Genomic DNA, 10,232 nt, shown 5'->3' with positions numbered 1-10,232 from the left:
TTGTATGTTGCTTGATTAACTAGAACTCACTCAGCGTAGTTGACTTTTAGTATGCACGCAGGTGAGTAGGATGAGACAGCTGGTTTGAAGAGGGGCACATGGCAGAAGAATAAAGAATTTGTCATCTGAAGACTTAATCTTATGATGTTTGAACTTAAAGCATGTTTTATATGATTTAAATTTTAAGACTTATATAATGAATGGTTTTCTTTTATCTATTCCGCGAAAAGTTTTAATTAACTCTGATATTAGAACTGTGTTTATGAGTAAATCCAACGCCAAAGTAGGGCACCGGGACCAGGGCCTTACAATCATTTATAGTATGATCATACAACTGTAATTGTTAACCAACTAGGATTTGATCCCCCGCGTTGCGGGGGCGGAGTGTCGATTTGAATGTAATGAAGGGGTGGTCGATTTGAATGTAACAAAATCGAAAGCAAAAAACTCGTATGTTTTAATGGGCTTGCTTGGCGTTAACTTTTAGCATTGCTTGATAAGGTCTTCAAGCTCATCTTTTTAATGTAGTTATCAATGCCTGACGCTTTCTAACAGCACACTCGTTAGCATTCATATTCTAATGAAACTGAATATGTATCTTTCCTCATACTATTATAATTAGTTTTAATCTTTTACATTTGTTCCATACACACACGCAAGCTAATAATCTTGAAGAAAATACATATTTGCAAAAGTCACTGTTCTACAATTAGAAATTCTATTCACCCAAAAACATACATTCTGGTTCAATATGGCTTCTTTCAATCAATTTTGGAATCGTCCCTGTTAAAAATATTTTCAAAAGTTATTTGGGATATATAAACAATGGCAGTTGAATCAAATGAAGTTTCATATACCATATGTTGTTGTCGGCCCAATGATTGTTCTGACCGATAACTATTGTCAACCCATCCAAGGAGTGTTTCTAGAAAACTTAAAATATTCTATAGTTTTTTTTTAAACTAAGTATTAATTTCATAGGATTTGTTATTGATACACAAAAGAATAATATTAGCTAATGTTTTGCTTAGTCTAGCAGCCTCATTAGCATATCAGCAGCAAGTTGCTGTTGTTGCCTGTGGTTGGAAGTCCAAACAACCTTCTTTTACTTCTTTTAAAATTTAAATTCACAAAAATAAGGATTTTCACTTAATTTCTAATGTTTACCTTATCAAGCGGGTCAGAAATCAGAATAACACAGCTCTTTGTTGTGTTTTATTAATCAAATCCGTGCATTTCTGCAAAGAATGAAAACAGTTTATCAGACAAATACATGAGCTATAAAACAATGGGAAACTCAATGGATAATAAAACTTACCTTACCTGATTATACACACCACTACCCTTCAAAGAGGCATACAAACACAGGCCAAGTTAGTAGCAAAAGTTGCGATAAGTATTACTTGACGATTCAGCCCTTGAGTCATCCAAAATAATGTTTTGTTATGCTGCAATCAGCTCTTGATGCATCAGTGAGTGGATAACCACAATTACATAGTTTATGATCTCTCAAGATCATCACAAACACTAATATTTTACAGAGATGCCGCTAAAAAGATTAACTTGACACCTACTCAACAGTCAACAATATTTTTGGCAAAACAGTCCTTAGGTTGCGATGTATGACATGTACAACTTGTAAACAAAAGTTTGAATCCACTTTCGGATTAAGCGCAAGAAGTCAAAGCCCACCTAAAACCAAGTATGCATACATATGATGTTGGGTTTATAATGTGCAAACAAAATATGAAATGAATAATGACCCAGCAGAGGTCAGACATGGGATTGTGTAACAAAAACACATGTTATTGATAATAGCGAGCACAAAAGAAAGAGATGAGCATACCAAAAGATCTCGTAAGCATCACAACCGAGTTGGGGTTTTATATCAGAAGCAAACACGCGAAATCGAAGTTCATCCTCCTTCCAGACCAGCACTGCCGGTTACGAAATGGAACTTGGAAGCAGCAGGCGATGACTACTAATCGGTGGAAAGCAAAAAAGGCATAAATAGAAGAAGAAGTCCATTACCATCCCTCCTATCCAAAAATCGAACCAGTAACCGACAATTGCTTTTGTGAAACACATAAGTGGAGACGATGGCTGGTGTGGTTCAGCTGAAGACGATTGTGGACAGTGGTGGAGGCGTGATGTACAAACACGAAGCGGTGGTTAGACATGGTACAACAAACACATCACAATGTACAAAGAAAATCACTTGTAAAGCATGTGGTACAAGTAGCAAAGCCCACCGACCTTTGTAATTGTAGTATATATAATGTCCATTTTTATGGTAACGGTTTAGCCATATCTTGGTAACCAGTGTCCATTTGTATGGCAATTGTTTAGCCCTATCTTTATTGTTTGGTTGAATTGTTTATGTGTTATGGCTTAATTGTTTATCTCACATGAACAGTTTGTATCTTTCTTTATATATTATATATTATTATTGTAGTGTCTTAAACTGCTGTTTTACTCACTCAACGTGTGGTGTTGGCAAACATTTCTATTTATACGCATATGCAGGTTATTGTTTGAACTAGTTGCAATATTTGGTGAAAACTTAGTGAAGAATTAAGTTAGAAGAATTATAACCAAGACTTAGATTTGTATTCATTGTTTGTTTAAATGAGTTGTACTTTGTATTTGAATCTATTTGGATATTTAATTAAATTAAATAGATATTGTCACCTTTAAATTATTACATAATAGTACCTTGAGAGTTGTGAGCAATCAGCTCACGCCTCGACATTTCCGTCTTTGGTTGGGGTGTGACATGTTTGACCTACATTTGTTTTGATAAACAACGGCGTCTTATCATCCTCAACATATTGAATAAAAGCATTCTTCCAAAAATCGTTGAGAGTTTGAGGATAAAGATCAGGATCAATCGTTAAAAGGTTAAAGAATTGGCTTCCAGTGATTGTCCCGATTATGTTGTCATACTCACTATGGTGATAAGGTATGTTAACCCGTTATGAAAGTTCTTGAATTGAAGGTTTCTAGGGTTTGTGCCATTTTTACAGATTATCTGAAGATGGTGATGGTAGAAAGCAGGTTGTATGAGTGAGCTTGAAGATGACAGAGTGTAATATAGGAAAAAGCTTTCTTTAGGATTAAGAAAGATGGTTATGGAGGTAATATTTTGATTGATGGAGGATTAGGCGGTCTTAGCAAGTGGGTAATCATTTGTAAATGGAGGCATCTCATGTATATGGCCTGAATTCACGGGTATGAGTCTCGCCAAACCCAGATAGTCCTTAAATGAGTTATAACATCTCATTAAATTAAAAATTAATCTAACCAAATATTTTATATGAAAATCCTATAAAATATGGATATACAAAAAACTAAATATAAAAATATGTATATATTATTTATAATTAAGAAACAATTTTATACTAAAAAGAATAATCGAGTCGTTGGTCTCACCAAACCTATATAACTTTTAAATCGAATTATAACATTTATTTATTTGTGAAACTCTCTCATAATCAATCCTAAGTATATTATTAACTTTTTTATAATAAATAAAATTAAAATCCAAAAATTATATATAATATTATAAACGAATAATATAAAACAATTTCATAATACAATAATAAAAGCTATTAAGATATATCATTAAAATATTTGCTAAATATATGTTGGTATCATTTGTGCATATTTATGCATACAGTCTCTCTAATAATAATTACTTAAATCAAAATTGGGAAACCAGCTTCTTCTAGACGAATAATTATTCATGTATTATTTAAAATGTTTTTAAATATATCTAAAACAAATTAAATATGTTCTGTAAAGTGATAATAATTTTTAAATTGGCCTCTTCTGGGGTTAGCAATTCGCTGCATGAGATGAAAGATTAAGATTTGAAATTCTTGATTTCTTAGGTTTAAAACCTGATTTACGATGTTTTTTTATAATAATAAGTTTCTTTCTTAATGGTAATTTTAGATTAGATGAATCAAACTTATAGTCAATAAAATCAGTTCCAATAGTTGATATCATATTTCAAAAAAAACTCACTCGTATATTAAATTAGTTCCAAACGGCATTGAAAAATAAGCATCTCGTGAAGTTTTTTATGGATATTCATTTAATATTCTTTAGCAAATTTTAAATAAATCATAAAATACATATGGATAATATTCTGTCCATTAGTAAGTTTGACCAAGTCAACTTTGGCAACAAAATTATGCCAAAATAGCAACTTTACACGATTCGTGATATCTTTTAACCTTCAACTTAAAGTCACCTAAATAATTATAACTAGTAAAGAGAAAAAAAAAACTTTTAAGGTTTGAGTGTATCAACCGGTATCAAATGTCTCGCGCAGGTATTGATTAGAGAAAAAAAACTTTAAGGTTTGAATGTATCAACCAGTAACAAATGTCGACAATCTAAGCTTTGGATTTCTTTCTCTCTCACATCCTTTTCTCAGTTTTTTTTCTCACAAAGACAATGCCATCTCTTAAAATGCAATTTTCCAACATTGTGAATCCACAAAGTGATTAACAGAAACAATAAAATTAGTTGATTAATAAGAATAAACTTCAAAATCAAACGAAAATTTTAATAAGAATAAAGTTCACACAGGAGGCTCAGATTTGTTAATAATAATCAAAACAAAGATGAACATAACCACCACGGCTGCTTCAGCTGGTAAAAACACCAATTTGGTAATTTCCACCATGAAACCTCCGGATATTACTTCACCAAGAATATGGAAAGTCTCAAGCTTTGTTAGATTCACTCAGGCATTGACAAACTGATCATCATCATCATGGCCTCTAAACATTAAACATTGTTTGTTTGCCTAATAAGTAATAAACCATAGACAGTCAAAACCACCATCCATGGCAGACAAAGCGTGGCCATGAAGAGCGCCGCTACCAAGAAGGAACCCGACAACAACCATGATAAAAGACAAAGAAACCACATATGAAAAGGTTCAATGATACAAATACACAACCACGACGACACTACCGCCACCTAGGGTTTCAAAATGAAACCCGGTAACAGTAGGCGAGGTTAAAGACATTGTACATGAGCTTGAAGATCATCTAGCTATGATAGCATAACAGCCAAAATCAGGGCCACACCTATCTCTCAAACATATAAAGAAAGAAGATAGATTTGATATGTGTCAAATTGAAAGATGTAAATATCATCTTTTGATAGAGAGGACAACTGTTTTTGATAAAAGAGGACATGTGTAAATACAGTACACGTGGACTGTGAGACAGAGTTTTACAAAATGCACAGCCAAAGATACAACCTTTAAAGCAGAAGGTACACAGTTCACAACCAAATGTACAACAGTCAATGCATGATTTCTGTAATTTAATATATTGTATAATACTAATAACTTTCCCTTAGAGGTCGTCTAAAAAACTAATTTTGTTTTATCAAGCCAGTTTTATTGTAAGGAGGTGATGCTCAACTTTAAATTTCGGCTCATGTGCATGCTCTGAAATATAGGCAGCGTCATTGTAAGAGAGATTTGAGTTTAGGTAAGATGAACGTATGCAAATGATTAGCCTTTCAAAATTTCCTGATAACTAGTTACATTTGACCTTTAAAGAAAAATTTATATAGATATGTCACCCAACTTGATGTCTTGATATCATGTTTTGTTCATGTTATATATAATATAGACTTTACTAAATTATGTAGTTTTAGAGTATTCTCATTCCACCCCTTATCTCTAAACCAAAAATTACACTAAAACTCACTATATTTTCTCTCTCTATTTCAATTAAATAATACCTTTTATACCTTTTATCATTACCTTTTCTCTTTCTTTCACTCACAACCACTCTCAAAATATATTAAAAAATTATGGGGGATGAACAATAACTTTTCAAATATACAGAAAAATCCCTACTTTTTCTAAAATGTAAAAACTCTTCACTCACAACACCCTGAATCACTCTCTAAATTATAAAAACACCTGTCATATTAAATAAGGGGTTGGATGAGAATGCTCTTAGGCTGAGGGGTGTGGGGGGCTCTAACGGGGGCGCGAGTGGGGGCTCCAGCCTATAATATTGTGACGTGTGGCAGAGAGAGAAACTGGATAAGATGGGTGATGGAGCCCCCGCTGGAGCCCCTGGCCCTGGTGTGGAGGGGCTCCAGCAGGGGCTCCAGCGGATTTTTTTTTTATTTTTTTATAAATATATTCAAAAAACGTATTATTAAAAAAACTCATAAATTATTAAAAAAAACACACATTAAAAAAAAACACATTAATATATAAAAATAAAAAAAAAATTAAAGTACTAAAAAAACATTATTCTTATTCTTCGGCTTGGTCTTCTTCGATCAACCTCTTTCGGATACGTTCCTTTTGCTTTTCCATCAGCATTTGATCGACCGGATTTAGGTTACTGAAGTCTCTTGTAAGGAAGTTCAAATCTCTCATTCGACTTTTTTCCTTTTTGTCATTAGAGACCATCTCCATGGTTTTGTTGAATTTATTGAGGGATTCAACAAGATCGACGATGTTTACGGCTCCCCCCTCAGCCGGTTTTTTCCCCTTGACGTCCCGTCCCAATGGCCGCCTCCTCGGCGGTGAAGACGTTTCCTCCCCCGCAATGTTTAGGTCGAATCCAACGCGGCAATCCGACCCGGCAGTAGTGCTACACGCTCCAGACGAACTAGTTTTAGACCGTTTCGGCCCTACTTCCGCATCAGTGTCCGGCGCCACCAGCTCAACCCACTTGGAACACCTTTTCAACCTCTCCCACAACTTTACATCGTCCCACGTCTTCACCGTCCCATACCTCCGCAAACACTCCTGCCTCCACTCTTCGACAGTGAAATTGTAAACCGCCAAATCATCACTGCCACTTGGTCTCATACGACCGGCGTTCCTGTTGAAAAGATTAGTAAACAAGCCGACAAATTTTCTGATTTCGGACCACCGACCCGAAATCATATCGGCGTTTCGCTCTGTATTCCCAACGAGCGTATAGAACGTATCCCTAACCTTTGTCCAAAAAACCTTGCTTTTTTGGTAGTCGGCTGCAAAATGAATAATTAAATTAGATTTCCAGTTAACTTTTTTAATTAACTATTTTTTTAAAAATCATTATTAAAAACGTTAAAACAATTACCGCAACGCCGATCCTCAGAAATGACTATCCAAGCCCGACACAAGGCTTCCTTCTCATCCGATGACCACGGAGTGGTTTTCCGTTTCATCCTCGGAGTCGAAGCCGGTCCCGGCCCGTCCGTTGCAAGTTGTTTTTTTCGGTGGACACGTCTTCTTGCTCCCGTAGCATCACCGTGTGATTCTTGTGTCTCCGGAACAACAAAGTTAGGAGACGGTTGTATGTTGGATTGTTGAAAGCCGGATGTTTCTTGCGACCCCGAAAAAAACATCGATTGGTCTGGTGACGACCATAAATCATCGTAACTATAACCTGAATCTAGGTTTGGGTACCAATTTCCAGACATGTTTTTAAAAAAAAGTTTGGAAGATGGATTGATTTTGGGTTTTTTTTTGAAGTTGTGGTAATTGTTTTATGTGATTTTGGGTGTGGTAATTGTTTTAGGTGATATTGGGTTTATATATAGGAAGAATAATTTTTTTTTATTAAATTAAAGAGCCCAACGGCTCATTTGTGTACACTCCAACGGCTATGTCACGCACCCCAATGCTCCTTTACGCCACCTTTCTCCCGCGACCCCCCTTGCACCTGCTTTGAATTCCGCGCTCGCGCCCCTCTCGCGCCCCTCTCGCGCCCCGGTGGTGTTAGAGATGATCAAAAAAAAACCGGTTCCTGGAACCGAACCGGTGGAACCGAACCGGAACCGAACCGGTTCCTACCCGTTTTTTTGTAGGAACCGGACCCTATCTGATTCAACCCGATGATCCGTGACCGGTTCTTGCATTTCTGAGTGGGGGCGGGTAGGAACCGGAACCGAACCGGAACCGGTTCTGGAACCGGAACCGGTTCCTAACCGTTTTCTTGGCCGTTTTTTGACCGTTGGGGTCAAAAATAGCCGTTTTTTTGACCGGTTACGGTACAGGAACCGGGTTAGGAACCGGTAAGAACCGGTTAGATAGGTTAGGGGTCCGAGGGTGGGAGAACCGGTTCGGTTCCCTAACCGGTTCGAGCCTGGAACCGGTTTAAAAGGTGGTTTTGAATATTGGAACCGGTTAGGAACCGGTTCCGGTTCCTAGTCCGGAACCGTTTTGAACATCTCTAGGTGGTGTGGTGCTCGCGCCTGGGGGCGTGAGCGGAGGGGCTCTCGCGCCCCCGCTGAAGCCCCACACCCCTCAGCCTTAGAGGATGCAAAACAGTTTTGAATTTAAATGTCTTTATCATAAGCTTAATTATTGCGATAGCCGCCGGTAACATCTCCATTGATACGTAGGCATGTCCTACCGTCTTAATTAAATATTTTATCCGTTCCATTATTAATTATATTCCAATGTTACCCTCAACGTTTTAAGAAAAAGATATAATTAACAATTGATATTTTGAGGAGCCATTTTGCCCCGCCACGTTTCCACGATTATCGAACAAAAACTCAGTGCTGCACAAATTATTCCGTTAGCTTTTAATAGTTTAATAAAGTTGTATTGTTACATGTTAATAATGCATTAGAAGCCTAAATGGTCAACATAAATAAAAACTCTTGTAAATATCTAAAGACTAAATAGTACAGCTGTACAGTACATAAGAAGAAAAAAGACTCATTTAGAAACAAAAAACGCTACGACGTAAATTAAGTTTAAAAATCACTTAAAAATACAAACTAGTTTTTAGAATATTATGGATTAATTTCATATATACTTTTACAAACATAATTAATATTATATATACCACATATGACTTATAATATTATATATACACATACAAAATAGTTAAAATATCATCTATAATATTAAAAAAACAGTGATAATATCATAAAAAACAAATAAATAGATGATCATTTTTACAATGTTCTTTTAAAAATTTTAAAATTCATATACACACATTTTTGAATGAAAATACTATTTTATCTCTCTTCATTATATAATGTTTTTATATACCTATGTTATTATTTTATTTTCTATTCTACGTTTCCCATATTTGGCGACAACCGAATCATCTCTCGTCACTTCTTCAAAATTGCAAACCCTACGAAGGTTTATTTCATCAAACAATTTGCACTCTAAACCATTTATCACATCTAATCGAACCAGTGCAATATGATAATTTATTAAATGGTTTTAATAAATTGAGTATATATGATATATTAACGGTTTTTATAAGACATATATGACACTTTTAGTTTTACATACGTATATATGATATTTTCAATATTTGTAAGGGTATATATGAAATTGTTTCATTATTTAATGAAAAAACAATATGGTTTGTTGACACAAAAATTGGTTGTATCCACATTTGTATGGTGCATATAACGTTTTCACTAGTCTACCGCTAAATATACTATATGAACGCGGTCAAAGGTGAGTTCATCTTGATCTTGAACTTTTTTTTGAAATTAATACGGTATGTATATTATCAAGTTATTTTTTGACATTAGAGGTTTTCGAACATCAACTCGTATAAATAATAATTGAAAAATAAAATTAAACCTGACATGCTGATACAGTCGAATGATGAACCTTTGTCCTCATAATCAAAATTTCGGTGTTCGAACTTCTCTTAAAACATTTTTCTTCAAAATATAAGTACTTTACGTTGTGTTTCCGAGATCATTAAACAAAAGAAAGGAAAGGAAAAGAATCATTTCCTTTCTTTTTCTTTTCATTTCATTTCCTTTTATTCACTTTCTTTATTTTCATCCATTTCCTTCCAAATTGGAAGGAAACAAAACATTCCATTTTACCTTTACTTTTTCTTTCAATTCCTATAATTTCTTTCCTTTAATGACACTTGGGAACACACATTTTCCTATTTTCTTCATTTTCATTAAATGAAACTTAGGAACACAACAATCTTTTCTTTCCTACATTTTCCTTCCTTTCCATCATTAAATGATACTCAGGAACACATTTAAAGTGGGTTAATCTTTTCTCAAAATAAAAGCAAATATAAATACAATTCAATCCAATTAACAAAACTCGACAAATTCTGGATGGCGGTAAAAAAATGTTGTCGGTCTCAAGCGTTGAAGCGGTAAGTCGACGTTAATTCGATCGGTTTCATTTACGTGCATTATTACACTGAAACTAAACCAAAAAATAAAATAAAAGTTATAAAGTT

General features: G+C 34.8%; 1 long non-coding RNA gene across 1 annotated transcript; it reads right to left on the bottom strand.

The window, feature by feature from the left end:
* Positions 1-418: 418 nt before the first annotated feature.
* On the bottom strand, positions 419-1,751 carry LOC143595193 (uncharacterized). Its single transcript, XR_013146482.1, has 3 exons — positions 1,324-1,751; positions 1,168-1,238; positions 419-783 (listed from the first exon to the last, which is right to left on the bottom strand). It is a non-coding gene; the product is annotated as an uncharacterized LOC143595193 (long non-coding RNA).
* Positions 1,752-10,232: the final 8,481 nt, after the last annotated feature.

The sequence above is a fragment of the Bidens hawaiensis genome, unplaced genomic scaffold (genome assembly GCF_021521415.1).
Source record: "Bidens hawaiensis isolate Kalapana, Puna unplaced genomic scaffold, B.hawaiensis_p1.1 tig00044783_1, whole genome shotgun sequence".
NCBI classification, from domain to species: domain Eukaryota; kingdom Viridiplantae; phylum Streptophyta; class Magnoliopsida; order Asterales; family Asteraceae; genus Bidens; species Bidens hawaiensis.
This window is presented reverse-complemented; position numbering and strand designations above follow the sequence as displayed.